This window comes from Schistocerca gregaria, chromosome 10 (genome assembly GCF_023897955.1).
Source record: "Schistocerca gregaria isolate iqSchGreg1 chromosome 10, iqSchGreg1.2, whole genome shotgun sequence".
NCBI classification, from domain to species: Eukaryota; Metazoa; Arthropoda; class Insecta; order Orthoptera; family Acrididae; genus Schistocerca; species Schistocerca gregaria.
In genome coordinates this window covers 135,622,760-135,637,767 of record NC_064929.1, presented here as the reverse complement: position 1 = coordinate 135,637,767, position 15,008 = coordinate 135,622,760, and positions in this window count along the sequence as shown.

The following is a 15,008-nucleotide window of genomic DNA, read 5'->3' as shown; positions in this document are numbered from 1 at the left end:
TTTTTAACTCTTCACGTTCCCATTTGGGTATTTCGTCTGAGTTATCGGCTGTTTAAGCAAATGACACGCTCGCTGTCGACTGCGTTTTCCTTCTTATCCGTCAAAGCAATATAGCGAAGGCCATTTGATTATTAGTTTTGGACCTCCGTTTCTGTAGCCCTTCCCCTACGTCATTGTTTTTAACTGTCTTCTCTTACGTCAGTTGGGATTAACGTCTAGTCGTCTTTTGTGTGTCTTTGTGTTCTAGTCTTCTATAGTTTTGACTTGGGCGCATATGACCACAGATGTTTTTGCGCCCAAAAACAAAACAACTGGTTCTTTGCTGCCGGCGATTGTGACCGAGCGATTCTAGGCGCTTCAGTCTGGAACCGCGCGACCGCTACGGTCGCAGGTTCGAATCCTGCCTCGGGCATGGATGTGTGTGATGTCCTTAGGTTAATTAGGTTTAAGTAGTGCTAAGTTCTAGGGGACTGATGACCTCAGACGTTCCCATAGTGCTCAGAGCAATTTGAGCGAATTTTAGTTCTTTGCTGTTTTCGTAGCGGCATAAAAATGTAACAAAACTATTTTCCTCCTCTATCCGTGGTGCTGACGATATAATGTATGAAGAGTGCTAGTCAATTTTCTCACAGTCTACGATGACGTGTTTAATAGTAATGTAATGTTTCCGAATTTTTATGCGGAAACTCTTAGATCTTTTTTTTAAAAAAAAGGTTGTAATCATTCAATATGTTTATTCTTTATGTCTATATATTTACAACCGTCTTTCGCTATATGGCCTCGGATTGTGCTGTGTAACGTGACTGTGTACATTGTAACTATGTCGGTGGGAGGGAAACAGCATGCTATACCGAGTTTCGAATTCGATGACTGTCCATACATGGAGCATCCTCTTCTTCCGTATGACAACCCCAGTCCGCACACGGGCGCTGCTTCAATTCGACGCTTTGGGTTCGATTATCTCCATGCCTTCCTGACCTAACATCATCTCATTTTCACATGTTTTCAAAATTTAAAGAACGCCTTCGACGACTTGAATTTGATAGCATTGCAGCGGTGCTAGCTGTGGTGTGGTAGTGGTACTGTCAACGGTCTAGCTTGCTACAATGATGGTATCAACAAAATGGTCTCTCGTTGGACGAAATGTGTCGTTAACAGAGTGGATATGTTGAAAGATATCGACATGAATATACACTACTGGCCATAAAAACTGCTACACCACGAAAATGACAGACGCGAAATTTAACCCACAGGAAGATGATGATGTAATATGTAAATGATTAGCTTTTCAGAGCATTCACACAAGTTTGGCGCCGGTGGCCACACCTACAACGTGCTAACATGAGAAAAGTTTCCAACCGATTTCTCATACACAAAAAGCAGTTGACCGGCGTTGCCTGGTGAAACGTTGTTGTGATGCCTCGTGTAAGGAGGAGAAATGCGTCCCATCACGTTTCCGACTTTGATAAAGGTCGCGCCATACTGGCGTATCACCCGGTGTGATGGTATGGAGTGCCATTGGTTACATGTCTCGGTCACCTCTTGTTCGCATTGACTGCGCTTTGAACAGTGGACGTTACACTTCAGATGTGTTGCGACCCGTGGCTCTACGCTTTATTCGATCCCTGCGAAACCCTACATTTCAGCAGGATAATGCACGACCGCATGTTTCAGGTCCTGTACGGGCCTTTCAGGACACAGAAAATGTTCGACTGCTGCCCTGGCCAGCACATTCTCCAGATATCTCACTAATTGCAAACGTCTGGTCAATGATGGCCGAGCAACTGGCTCGTCACAATACGCCAGTCACTACACTTGATGAACTGTGGTATAGTGTTGAAGCTGCATGGGCATCTGTACCTGTACCCTCCATCCAAGCTCTGTTTGACTCAATGCCCAGCCGTATCAAAGCCGTTATTACGGCCAGAGGTGGTTGTTCTGGGTACTGGTTTCTCAGGATCTATGCACCCAAATTGAGTGAAAATGTAATCACATGTCAGTTATAATATAATATATTTGTCCAACGAATTCCCGTTAATCATCTGCATTTCTTCTTGGTGTTACAATTTCAATGGCCAGTAGAGTACCTTACTCAGAGTCATAAGTCAGTATTGGTAGCGTAGAATACTTAAGCATTTTAGGTGTAAAGCACATTGACAATTTAATTCTAAATACCACAGTCAGTTTCCGAAATAAACTGAAATTGATTTTTATCTACCTCCTCTCGTCTTGAAGTATCCATCCGCTTGTTGTTATTAGTAAACTACTTCAGTTGTTCTCTATACTTTACTTTGTATATTACCAACTGGCTATTTATGTGCCCCGTAGCCATTCATGGTTTCAGATTTTGTACCTAACGGTTTCCAGAACCAACTATTAGTTGATATTCAACATTTCGTATATTTATTGCTCGAATTTAAAAATTTAAAATGTCGTCTTAATACGCCAGGAAAGATCTTATGTTCACGGTTTAAAACAGTAAGACGAGCGTTGTAGTTAGAAACTGTGTACGTATCCCGAAGATCCCCATGTCAAGGCGCCCAAATTAGCCACATTGTATTCATACAGCGTATGGCAATGGCCCAGCCAATGTGGCAGAGCGGTTTTGGGCGCTTCAGTCCGGAACCTCGCGGCTTCTGCAGTCGCAGGTTCGAATCCTGCCTCGGGCATGGATGGGCGTGATGTCATTAGGTTAGTTAGGTTTATGGAGTTCTAAGCCTAGGGTACTGATGACCTCAGATGTTAAGTCCCGTAGTGCTTAGAGCCATTTGAACCATTTCTTGAATGTTAATAATGGGGGTTTTGTTTAAATAAATTTGAGTTTTCACGTAAATTCGGAGACGTTATCTCATCAACACGTCCCCTCGTTGTTAGGGGCCCACGCAGATTTCAGTGGACAAGGTTCCAGTCCGGACATGGTTTTCACACTCAGAATGCGGACAATAGAAGTACGTAGACGTTACAGATTCACGCGTTAGTAGGGAGATATAGGGAGAGATGGGTGGTAGGTGAAGAAGGGGTGTAGGAGGAACTACTGACACGGCACCGGGCTGTCCACTTTGCAGATTGGCTTCGCACCGCCCCCATCTCTGAAGCAGGGGGGGGGGGGGGGGGGGTGAGTGTGTCATCCATCACACAGCGTGACGTGGCGTGGCATGGACGGCGGCTACGTCGATGCCGGCTCGTGATACGGGAGGGCCTCTCCACCGGAACGGACAGTGGGCTGGCGTAATCGAATTTGGGAGCCCGGTAGAATTGGGGTCATCCCGAATTAACGAGGTCCCGACGCTAGGGGCACGTGAGAACAACACACTAATAGGGGCCCGTCCAGGGTACACAACTGTAGTAACGGAACATGTACTCCGACTGGACAACACAGTGCAAGCCGTATGTGAGAGGTTAAGAGGAAAAGACTCCTGTATTAAGACGCTGTCTTGATTCGAATGGAAACTAGATTACACATGGTGTCCCACAAGATTTCATTCTAGGACCATCGTTCATTCTGTACATCAATGACTTCTCAATTGCACTGTTTCTCCAGAAAGGAGTCCTACATTAAACCTTGTTTGCAATTTGAACTAATAATACAACAAGGTTCAGTCCTAGAGCCCACTTTTTTCTGTGTATATTAATGACTGTTTAACAGTAATATTGCGAGTTCGTTAACATGTTCAGTTTGTTGCAAAGAGGATTGCATTAAATCGTTGTCAAATGAGAACTTATTACTCGCTATGGCCCACAAGCTTCCTTCCTACGGTCCGTAACTGTGTACATCAGTTATGGTTCCACAGTAATATAATACCTGATCAAAAGTATCTGGACACCTTTGTGTAATGTGGAATTTGCGATGGGGCTGGTTGGTCTCTCGCTATCCTTTAAACCCTCGTCCACCTACCTGGATAAGTTTCAGGTTGTCTGCCCTTCACTCTGAGATGGTAGATACTGTTTTAGCGGTGAAAATCAGCGTTGACGAAAATTCGACAAAATACGTACCATGTAATTGCCATGTAACTCCAGGCCATGGATGATAACAAAGTTAAACTATCAAACATTTGGGATTCTTGCGCGAGTCGTTTGAAAGAAATGTCGAAAATTTTCTTTTTGTTGGTTTATTGTCTTTAAAACAAGGAAAATGACTATAAACTCCGTATTTGACAGCCCAACATCAGTTATCCAATTTCACAGTCACTGTACGAATTTCTCACCCAAAAGCAGCCAGAAGATATGTAGTTCGACCCGATATTTTAAACGCCCTAAACCGTCACTGACCCACAACTACTTGCGAGCTGACACACACACAGTCATTCAGTAAGCTTCTTGTTAGGAACTGCCCGCTGTAATATGTCGTACCTGCACGAACTATGCCACGCGGATTTTGTGGACCACGCGCATTGTTCACACGGAAATATCTCCTTAAGCAAACCACTCACAACGCTCAAAGTATCACAAAATACTGAGTACTGTAGTCCAGGGAATTTCCTCATTTTGGTTCAGATTTGATTAGTGCAGATTAACATACGTGATTACCAGACGACTGGTCCCGAGTGACTATATTGACTTACTGGCCTGAGGCGCAAAGTCCTATTCTACGTGCAGGAAATGCTGAATTCTCGTTGGCTGGTAAATTAAGCAGAAAGTCAGTTCATATCGAGCATGTCTATACTTGGGGTATTTCTAACCCCAGCCACTGAAATTATTGCAACTAACTTAGACTAGGAATTGAGGAATTCCGAAACTAAATAAAATTCAATGAAAACAAAATACAAATCTTTTCTACAAAATAAAAAACTAATAAATTTAATACTCAACACCTCTTCTCGCTGCCCTTTACAAAATCTCGGACATACGTCGCCAAGTCGCCTATTGCGCAAAAACTTTCTCACGCATAGGTTTACATAGTTCTAATAAAATACCACAAGGTCATGTTATGCATGTCCTCCATTCTTCCCCTCCCTCTGCAAAACCCATTCCCTCTGCAAAACCCATTCCCTCTGCAAAACCCATTCCCTCTGCAAAACCCATTCCCTCTGCAAAACCCATTCCCTCTGCAAAACCCATTCCCTCTGCAAAACCCATTCCCTCTGCAAAACCCATTCCCTCTGCAAAACCCATTCCCTCTGCAAAACCCATTCCCTCTGCAAAACCCATTCCCTCTGCAAAACCCATTCCCTCTGCAAAACCCATTCCCTCTGCAAAACCCATTCCCTCTGCAAAACCCATTCCCTCTGCAAAACCCATTCCCTCTGCAAAACCCATTCCCTCTGCAAAACCCATTCCCTCTGCAAAACCCATTCCCTCTGCAAAACCCATTCCCTCTGCAAAACCCATTCCCTCTGCAAAACCCATTCCCTCTGCAAAACCCATTCCCTCTGCAAAACCCATTCCCTCTGCAAAACCCATTCCCTCTGCAAAACCCATTCCCTCTGCAAAACCCATTCCCTCTGCAAAACCCATTCCCTCTGCAAAACCCATTCCCTCTGCAAAACCCATTCCCTCTGCAAAACCCATTCCCACTGCAATACCCTTTCCCTCTCCCACTGCAAAACCCTTTCCCTCTCCCACTGCAAAACCCTTTCCCTCTCCCACTGCAAAACCATTTCCCTCTCCCATTGCAAAACCCTTTCCCTTTCTGTCTCCCTCTGCAAAAACCTATCCCACTTCTGCTGCAAAAGGCTCTCCCTCTTCTGCTGCAAAAGGCTGTCCCTCTTCTGCTGCAAAAGGCTCTCCCTCTTCTGCTGCAAAAGCCTCTTCCTCTTCTGCTGCAAAAGCCTCTCCCTCTTCTGCTGCAAAAGCCTCTCCCTCTTCTGCTGCAAAAGCCTCTCCCTCTTCTGCTGCAAAAGCCTCTCCCTCTTCTGCTGCAAAAGCCTCTCCCTCTTCTGCTGCAAAAGCCTCTCCCTCTTCTGCTGCAAAAGCCTCTCCCTCTTCTGCTGCAAAAGCCTCTCCCTCTTCTGCTGCAAAAGCCTCTCCCTCTTCTGCTGCAAAAGCCTCTCCCTCTTCTGCTGCAAAAGCCTCTCCCTCTTCTGCTGCAAAAGCCTCTCCCTCTTCTGCTGCAAAAGCCTCTCCCTCTTCTGCTGCAAAAGCCTCTCCCTCTTCTGCTGCAAAAGCCTCTCCCTCTTCTGCTGCAAAAGCCTCTCCCTCTTCTGCTGCAAAAGCCTCTCCCTCTTCTGCTGCAAAAGCCTCTCCCTCTTCTGCTGCAAAAGCCTCTCCCTCTTCTGCTGCAAAAGCCTCTCCCTCTTCTGCTGCAAAAGCCTCTCCCTCATGTACTGCAAAACCCTTTCCCTCTCCCTCTGCAAAACCCCCACTTTGCCTCCCTCATTCTCTTCTCCCTTCCCCCCTTTACGCCCCCCACCTCGCCTCTTTGCGCCATGTGAAGGCATCCAGATGTTGTTTCGAGCCATGTTGTAATGAAGACAACCATCACACTGCACCGTAACAGCTCGCCAATTGACACACACTGTCTTCCCCCATTCCTTCAACTGCTTCGATGTTGTTGGGCCAGCCACAGTTGGTCATAGGCTGACCTCAGGCCACGTGACGCCCAGCTTTCATTGCATGAGTGGGAGACCTCCGGCAGTATGATCCCACACTTGCAATCATTTTCATCACATAGTTAACAAGTTACGTTAGTCCATAAGTTCTGCAGAACGGTGTATAAATTCACACCAACAGTTACACATCTTCAAATGACGCTGTTACTTAGTGTCTACCTTCAGTATTTTGCCGAAAGCACTGTTCGATACTTTCAAATGGTTACAGAAGGTGATGCCACAAAACTCATGTTGCGCCAGTACATACTGTAACTACCTGATCGCATCAAACAGTTACTTCAAAGAAATAATCGGACTTACACAGTGGCGAACCCAATAATAGCATTTGCAATTTCGTTGATGACCGAAGTTCTCTTTGTGCTGTTTCCTCAAAAAGCTAATTGCCACCATTTTCTCTCCACCACTACCTCTGGACTCTGAGCATCACTTAATCCACATCCATATCTATACTCTGCAAACCAGCTATCAGTGTGTGGCGGTGGATATTTCTGATTTCACTTACTTGGCCCACTCCCAACCCCCCCCACTGTGTCCACCTCACTCTACAATTCGCGAATGGCTTGTGGGAAAAATGATTAACGTTAAAGCTCTGTACAGGCTCTGACTTTCTCTTTGCGGGCATTTCGTGAGAAATATGTAATGAGCAGCAGAATAATATTCGAACTTTCATTTCGTAAATTTGTACTAGGAGCATGAATGCTCCATAGGACACGACAAAATTCGTCTACTCACCCTGCCGTGCTGTCTCGGACGTTTGTGCTCAACTACATGTGATAGTCTTAGAAATGGGATACCTGTGCACCCTTAACCTTAGTCGTGTGAAAGAGGATACGATTGTTTATGCTTAATCAATGTTTGATTACCAGTAAATACTGCAGTAGCAAACGTTGTACAGACCTAAATCATAGACTCCACACCGATTAGCGAAGCGCTGCGAAACAGCATCGAGAAGGCTCTGACTCGAGCGCCAATTGAACGAGTGGTCAGAGCCGTAACTCTAGGTAGACAAAGTTAAGCGCCACCTGTCGTCGCTGACTTAACCAGCCGCCCATCAGAGGTCGGCCCGAGTTCAGTCACACTTGGAGAGCATCAGTACTGAGTAACACGAAGCCGATACTTAGCCTGCAGTCTTAGAGTAGAAATAGAGAGTAATGTACTTGTACACTCCTGGAAATGGAAAAAAGAACACATTGACACCGGTGTGTCAGACCCACCATACTTGCTCCGGACACTGCGAGAGGGCTGTACAAGCAATGATCACACGCACGGCACAGCGGACACACCAGGAACCGCGGTGTTGGCCGTCGAATGGCGCTAGCTGCGCAGCATTTGTGCACCGCCGCCGTCAGTGTCAGCCAGTTTGCCGTGGCATACGGAGCTCCATCGCAGTCTTTAAGACTGGTAGCATGCCGCGACAGCGTGGACGTGAACCGTATGTGCAGTTGACGGACTTTGAGGGAGGGAGTATAGTGTGCATGCGGGAGGCCGGGTTGCCGAATTGCTCAACACGTGGGGCGTGAGGTCTCCACAGTACATCGATGTTGTCGCCAGTGGTCGGCGGAAGGTGCACGTGCCCGTCGACGTGGGACCGGACCGCAGCGACGCACGGATGCACGCCAAGACCGTAGGATCCTACGCAGTGCCTTAGGGGACCGCACCGCCACTTCCCAGCAAATTAGGGACACTGTTGCTCCTGGGGTATCGGCGAGGACCATTCGCAACCGTCTCCATGAAGCTGGGCTACGGTCCCGCACACCGTTAGGCCGTCTTCCGCTCACGCCCCAACATCGTGCAGCCCGCCTCCAGTGGTGTCGCGACAGGCGTGAATGGAGGGACGAATGGAGACGTGTCGTCTTCAGCGATGAGAGTCGGTTCTGCCTTGGTGCCAATGATGGTCGTATGCGTGTTTGGCGCCGTGCAGGTGAGCGCCACAATCAGGACTGCATACGACCGAGGCACACAGGGCCAACACCCGGCATCATGGTGTGGGGAGCGTTCTCCTACACTGGCCGTACACCTCTGGTGATCGTCGAGGGGACACTGAATAGTGCACGGTACATCCAAACCGTCATCGAACCCATCGTTCTACTATTCCTAGACCGGCAAGGGAACTTGCTGTTCCAACAGGACAATGCACGTCCGCATGTATCCCGTGCCACCCAACGTGCTCTAGAAGGTGTAAGTCAACTACCCTGGCCAGCAAGATCTCCGGATCTGTCCCCCATTGAGCATGTTTGTGGACTGGATGAAGCGTCGTCTCACGCTTTCTGCACGTCCAGCACGAACGCTGGTCCAACTGAGGCGCCAGGTGGAAATGGCATGGCAAGCCGTTCCACAGGACTACATCCAGCATCTCTACGATCGTCTCTATGGGAGAATAGCAGCTTGCATTGCTGCGAAAAGTGGATATACACTGTACTAGTGCCGACATTGTGCATGCTGTGTTGCCTGTGTCTATGTGCCTGTGGTTCTGTCAGTGTAATCATGTGATGTATCTGACCCCAGGAATGTGTCAATAAAGTTTCCCCTTCCTGGGACAATGAATTCACCGTGTTCTTATTTCAATATCCAGGAGTGTAGGTAAGAGGCGCACAAAACCCAGCTCATTTTCTTGTTACAAATAAAGTGATAAATTAATCTTGAAGTTTAATGTACAGATGATTTTGAACTGCTACTATCGGCCATCGCAACTTCTTTCCTTACTTGTATGTGTCATGCTGACTCCTACAGTAGCTGACACAAAAACAGCTTTATTTGTTGCTCTAGTTTACAGCAATACCATGAAAGAGTTCACTTGCAACATGGACCAAAACGTCGATAGTTTTATATATTGACAATACGGTCAAATGTTTCAAATGGCTCTGAGCACTATGGGACTTAACCTCTGAGGTCATCAGTCCTGTACAACTTAGAACACTTTAAACTTAACTAACCTAAGGACATCACACACATCCATGCCCGAGGCAGGATTCGAACCTGCGACCGTAGCGGCCACGCGGTTCCAGACTGTAGCGCCTAGAACCGCTCGCCCACAAGCCCATAAAATTTTTATTGAATGTCACAGCACTAGTTTGTTCTATTGCCCGATTAAAACCTATTGCTGCTTTTCTCTATTCAGTTAAGATTTTGTTCTCATGTTATGATCCAGTTAGTTCGAAGGTGAAGAGTTGAATCTCATATACTCATTATTTTATGAGATAACGAGCCATTTCACTGAGGCTTTGCTCGATTGGTCACACACACTGCCAACATCTCCTGCTCCCGCCTCTCTCTGTCCACCTCATCCTCCCCATCTCTCCTTCTGCAGGTGATGGGAGCTTTCATGTATTCCAATCTGTAATGTAAATGAAGTAATGTGACCTCTCCTTGCAGTGTCATATCAACAAAATGGTGCAACGTGGATAGCTATTGTTTTTGTGTATGACAGCGCTTTTCAGTTGATAGTTGCCTTTCCTTACGTCGTATCAACTATCAGGTTGCCTTGCCATGATATGTATATTTGTGATTCATTTAAAACATCTACAACATCTCTGCCCATTTAGTTTCCGACCATTGTGTCTCTGTTATCTCTTCCACCATAGTCCCTAGGTCCTCTTCCTCCTCTTCCTCCTCTTCCTCCTCTTCCTCCTCTTCCTCCTCTTCCTCCTCTTCGTCCTCTTCGTCCTCTTCGTCCTCTTCGTCCTCTTCGTCCTCTTCGTCCTCTTCGTCCTCTTCGTCCTCTTCGTCCTCTTCGTCCTCTTCGTCCTCTTCGTCCTCTTCGTCCTCTTCGTCCTCTTCGTCCTCTTCGTCCTCTTCGTCCTCTTCGTCCTCTTCGTCCTCTTCGTCCTCTTCGTCCTCTTCGTCCTCTTCGTCCTCTTCGTCCTCTTCGTCCTCTTCGTCCTCTTCGTCCTCTTCGTCCTCTTCGTCCTCTTCGTCCTCTTCGTCCTCTTCGTCCTCTTCGTCCTCTTCGTCCTCTTCGTCCTCTTCGTCCTCTTTGTCCTCTTCCTCCTCTTCCTCCTCTTCCTCCTCTTCCTCCTCTTCGTCCTCTTCCTCCTCTTCCTCCTCTTCCTCCTCTTCCTCCTCTTCCTCCTCTTCCTCCTCTTCTTCCTCTTCTTCCTCTTCCTCTTCTTTCCCTCTTTCCTCTACCCTCCTTTCTCTTCCTCACTTTTTGCATCCACTTCCTTTTCTCTCTGTGCAGTTCCTCTATCTTTCCATCCCTCTTTCTATTTGCTCTTCTCTCCTGTCTCTGTCCGGCCTGACCTCCACCTTTCCACTTCCTCAATCTCTATATTCATAACATCTCGGCTTCTTCCCGCTCAGCCATCTTCATCTGCACATATGGCAACTGCAAGACACGCCTATACCGCCACAAAATACTGTCATACACAGCAGCCTACATGTCAGGGGTTGAAAAACCCTTTTCTGCCTCTGCCTTCATTCCTGTGGTAGATAAGGTTTCTAACCCCGACAGTGCTTCTTGCTATATAACAAGCATCAGTTATACAGAATTAGGTTGAAAATGACCCACTGTTTTTGGAGATGATGATTGACAGATGTGCGCGCGCGCGCACACACACACACACACACACACACACACACACACACATAGTGTTACAAAAATGAAAGTCAAGAGGGTTGAGGTCAGGAGAGCGTGGAGGTCATGGAATTGGTCCGCCTCTACCAATCCATCGGTCACCGAATCTGTTGTTGAGAAGCATATGAACACTTCGACTGAAATGTGCAGGAGCTCCATCGTGCATGAGCCACATGTTGTGTCGTACTTGTGAAGGCACATGTTCTAGCAGCACAGGTAGAGTATCTCGTATGAAATCATGATAACGTGCTCCATTGAGCGTAGGTGGGCCCAATCGAGACAACACCAACAATGGCTGCCCAAACGTTTACAGAAAATCTTTGTTGATGACGTGATTGCACAATTGCGCGCGGATTCTCGTCAGCCCACACACATTGATTGTGAAAATTTACAATTTGATCACGTTGGAATGGAGCCTCATTCGTAAAGAGAACATTTGCACTGAAATGTTGTTGGATGAACCATTCGCAGAAGTGTACCTGTGGAGGCAAATCAGCTGCTGATAGTGCCTGCACACGCTGTACATGGTACGGAAACAACTGGTTCTCCGGTAGCACTCCCCATACAGTAACGTGGTCAATGTTACCTTGCATAGCAGCAACTTTTCTGACGCTGACATTAGGGTTATCGTCAACTGCACGAAGAATTTCCTCGTCCGTTGCAGATGTCCTCGTCGTTCTAGGTCTTCCCCAGTCGCGAGTCATAGGCTGGAATGTTCCGTGTTCCCTAAGACGCTGATCAATTGCTTCAAACGTCTTCCTGTCGGGACACCTGCGTTCTGGAAATCTGTCTCGATACAAACGTACCGCGCCACGGCTATTCCCCCGCTCTAACCCATACATCAAATGGGCATTTGCCAACTCTGCATTTGTAAACATTGCACTGACTGCAAAACCACGTTCGTGATGAACACCAACCTGTTGATGCTACGTACTGATGTGCTTGATGCTAGTACTGTAGAGCCATGAGTCGCATGTCAACACAAGCACCGAAGTCAACATTACCTTCCTTCAATTGGGCCAACTGGCTGTGAATCGAGGAAGTGCAGTACGTACTGACGAAACTAAAATGAGCTCTAACATGGAAATAAAGCGTTTCCGGGCACATGTCCGCGTAATATCTCTTCTTTATTTGTGTGTGAAGAATGTTTCATGAAAGTTTGGCCATACATTTTTGTAACACCCTGTACATATAAAACAGAATGAATGTATGAACGCACGTATATATTATATATATATATATATATATATATATATATATATATATATATATTCGTGTGTTCATACATTCATTCTGTTGTTTTATAAGTAATGTAATAATGCAGGGAACTCTTCAAACTCTGCTGCTGTGTGCGTGTGGGAAGAAGAAATCAGAGGCAGCAAGTGGCAGCGCCTCAGATCAGGGGACGCGTGTATGGCGGTGCATTATTGAGGCGGCAACGGGCTCCTTCCACACCGTCCGTTCCCGGTAAACACGGAATTATTCAGTAGCGCAAACCGGCAGCCACGGCCCTTGCTGTTTGCTCAGGAGCGTCGCGACGTCTGCTCAACTTCCCTCTGCCTCCGGGTTGCGCAGAGTACACAACAGCAGCTGCTCGGCAGACTCTGACATTTCTTACTCCGTAAGAACTCGCCTCCTCTACCTCTGATTATAACAGACATCTTCCTTCCACTCTTTGCTGCCGTAGTGGCAGAACACAGTGTAATTACCGAATATCTTGTCCTATAGTCTACATAAATGTTGACTATTGGAAACTCTCCTCCAGCGACTTGGACAGAAACGCCCTCGGGACCCATTTGGTTCTGCAGATTGCCCATTTCTTTGCTTAGATATAGGGGAGAGCGGCCTGTATTGTACCGTTTTCTAAGTTCTACAAGTGCTGTAAATATGATGCATCTATGGTGTCACACATTTAATGAAGTCAGCGTGAACAACGAGATTTTTGGAGCCATATTGTTAGCTATGTTAGGTGTATGGCCGAACAAAACATACACTACTGGTCATGAAAATTTCTACATCACGAAGATGACGTGCTACAGACGTGAAACCTAACCGACAGGAAGAAGATGCAGTGATATGCAAATGATTAGCTTTTCAGAGCATTCACTCAAGTTAGACGCTGATGGTGACACCTACAACGTACTGATATGAGGAAAGTTTCCAACCGATTTCTCATACACAAACAGCAGTTGACCGGCGTTGCCTGGTGAAACGTTGTTATGATGCCACCCGTAAGGAGGAGAAATGCGTTTCATCACGTTTCCGACTTTGATAAAGGTCGGATTGTAGCCAATCGCGTTTTCGGTTTATCGTATCGCAACATTGCTGCTCGCGTTAGTCGAGATCCGATGACTGTTAGCAGAATATGGAATCGGTGGGTTCAGAAGGGTAATACGGAACGCCGTGCTGGATCCCAACGGCCTCCTATCACTAGCAGTCGAGATGACAGGCATCTTATCCGCATGGCTGTAACAGATCGTGCAGTCACGTCTCGATCCCTGAGTCAACAGATGGGGACGTTTGCAAGACGACAACCATCTGCACGAACAGTTCGACAACGTTTCCAGCAGCGTGGACTATCAGCTCGGAGACCGTGGCTGCGGTTACACTTGACGCTGCATCACAGACAGGAGTGCATGCGATAGTGTACTCAACGACAAACCTGGGAGCGCGAATGGCAAACGTCATTTTTTTCGGACATCGGTGTTTGGCGACATCGCGATGAACGCACATTGGAAGCGTGTATTCGTCATCGCCATACTAGCGTATCACCCGGCGTGATGGTATGGGGTGCCATTGGTAACACGTCTCGGTCACCTCTTGTTCGCATTGACGGCACTTTGAATAGTGGACGTTACATTTCAGATGTGTTACGACCCGTTGCTCTACCCTTCAATCGATCCTTGCGAAACCCTACATTTCAGCAGGATAACGCACGACCGCATGTTGCAGGTCCTGTACGGGCCTTTCTGGATACAGAAAATGTTCGACTACTGCCCTTACAGCACATTCTCTAGATCTCTCACCAATTGAAACCGTTTGGTCAATGGTGGCCGAGCAACTGGCTCGTCACAATACGCTAGTCACTGCTCTTGATGAACTGCGGTATCGTGTTGAAGCCGCATGGGTTGTTGCCCCTGTACACGCCTGTGTAGCAATTTTAATGTGCAGTAGAGTGTTTAGTCAGCTTCAATTTTCGTGTAGTTCCATGTAACTTTCGATATACATGGTGAAGAGAGGGAATGTCAAATGAAAACCGAACACCTGTCACAACGGGACCATAGAATTGTTCCATTGAAAAGTAATCACCACGTGCATTAAGTCATTTACGCCACTGGGAGACAAGTGGCAATTCCTATTTTGCAGAAAGTGCTCGGCTGCCGATGGATCCACTATTACACACACTCTTGCACTAGCTCTTCTGACTAAACTGATGTACCCGCATGTCTTTCTTCAGGTCACCAAAGTTGTGAAAATCACACGGTGAAAGATCTAGGCTATACTTGTGATTTTGCAGTGTTTCCCAAACAAATCGCTGAAGCGCAGCCTTCGTCTGATTGGGAGCGTGGGAGTGAGCGTTATCGTGCAACAGGGTCCCTCCGTCCGAAAGAATTCGCTGGCGTTTTGGCTTTATGGCGCGTCTTAAATTCTGCACAGTGTTTTCATAGAGATACTCGTTAATTGAGTTTGCAGTCTTGAGGAACTGACGAGCAGAGCATGTGTTCAGCCGGCGGAGGAGGAGGAATCGTGACCTGCCATATGCCGTCGGGCTGTCGGTATACTGTGGAACATGCATCCTGTTCCGCGATAAAGCGATGTCTTTGAGAAACATTGCAATATCCTCTGTACAACCTGCGTCGTTCACCTTGTGATTTTTCATGTCTCTG